The 1,576-nt window shown below is 39.9% G+C and overlaps 1 pseudogene; it reads left to right on the top strand.

Moving 5' to 3' along the window:
- The first annotated feature begins 508 nt into the window (after positions 1 to 508).
- Positions 509 to 1,081, top strand: LOC100729906 (RNA polymerase II subunit A C-terminal domain phosphatase SSU72-like; annotated as a pseudogene).
- Positions 1,082 to 1,576: the final 495 nt, after the last annotated feature.

The following is a 1,576-nucleotide window of genomic DNA, read 5'->3' as shown; positions in this document are numbered from 1 at the left end:
AGGAAGTTATACTCAAATATTTTAAGTAAATAGACACTATGGTAACTACTGTCATGTCGGATTATCCTGTGGTGAACCACTATCTTGCTTAAATTGTTTTGTTCTGACCTATGTTGTTATGTCCTCTTTCATCTTAATCTCCACCATATATATATATATAAAATAAAAAAAGGATAAGGCCTTACTAGCCAGTTGTGATGCAAGCAAACCGGTGCAGGCCACCCAGCAGCCTCTCTAGCTCAGGAGTGAAACCTGGGCTTTTGTGAGGCAAGAAGGGCTTATCTGCTTGGCTCCTCCCCACCCCACCATCTCCGCCCCAGTTTGGTACCGAAAGGGGCAGGGTCTTCTTGTGAGGTGACTTTATGGGGTGATATAAACGCTGCTTCCACTCCTGCCATTTCCAGTGCCTGACTTCTCAGCACCACAGTTGCCATTTTGCTCGCGTGGAAGCACAACTAGTGAGAACTCAAGTGACTGAAGTGTTAACAGGCCTTGTTGCAAGGCGATCATGCCTTGGTCGCCGCTAAAAGTGACTGTGTTGTGCTCTAGCAATCAAAACCAGGACATGGGGGCGCACCACATCTTCGAGTAAAAAAGGATTCAATGTCCACTCGTTTGGAACAGGAACTCATATGAAGATTCTAGGGTGAATCTTTCACAAGTCAAATATATATAATTCTAAGCCACATTATGAAGAGATATACAAGGATCTTAAGAGGAAAGATAAAAAAAAAATTATATGCATAATGGCGTTTTAAATATTTTGGGCTGAAATAAGAGAATCAAGCTTAAACCAGAAAGGTCCCAGAACTGCAAAGATGAGTTTGGTCTGATTCTTACTTGTGAAGAGCAAGTATATGACCAGATAGTGAAAGAGGTAAATTCCAGAGAACAAGAGTCAGTGCATGTGATCAATGTGAACATCCAGGGCAACTATGAAGAGGCCATCCTCCAGGCGTTCCTCATCTGTGACCTCTGCCAGCATATCCAACTCACTGAAGACATGGACAACCAGATCCAGAAGCTATTGTAGGAGTTCGAGAAGAGCCGCAAGGTCTTCCTGCACACTGGCTGCTTCTAATGAAGATAGCTGCTGCCTGCCCTGCAAAATCTATCTGGGGGTAGATTAGGCCAAATCTACCTGACAGCTGTCTTTGACTTTTAGGCACTGTGTCAGGCAGTGTATTAAACCAATAAACTATGACATAAACAAACTTAAAGATATACATGAATACAAGGTTAAAAATAAGGAAATGTTTCCTATCCCATTTTTGTTTATAAATGGGATATTGGTTATAAAGGTTTTTTCCTTCAACCAAAAAAGAAAAAAAGTTTGGATAGTGAATTATAGTTAATATATAGACCTTTACATCTGCCTGTCTTTTCTTTGTCTTGTGCCCTATCTAGCTTGACTGCACTAATTCTTGAATAACACAAGCTGTAACCTAGGAGAAAAACTTGATATGATAAATGAATCCTACTGGTTCTCAAAAAAAAATCTTTACATTTACTTTTGAGTGTTAGAAGAGAAAAGGGAAATAGTGTAGGAGTAATGTTTAATAAATATAAGATATCT

The sequence above is a fragment of the Cavia porcellus genome, unplaced genomic scaffold, assembly GCF_034190915.1.
Source record: "Cavia porcellus strain 051 isolate PalLab524CR breed Dunkin Hartley unplaced genomic scaffold, mCavPor4.1 scaffold_3, whole genome shotgun sequence".
In the NCBI taxonomy this organism is placed as follows: domain Eukaryota; kingdom Metazoa; phylum Chordata; class Mammalia; order Rodentia; family Caviidae; genus Cavia; species Cavia porcellus.
This window is presented reverse-complemented; position numbering and strand designations above follow the sequence as displayed.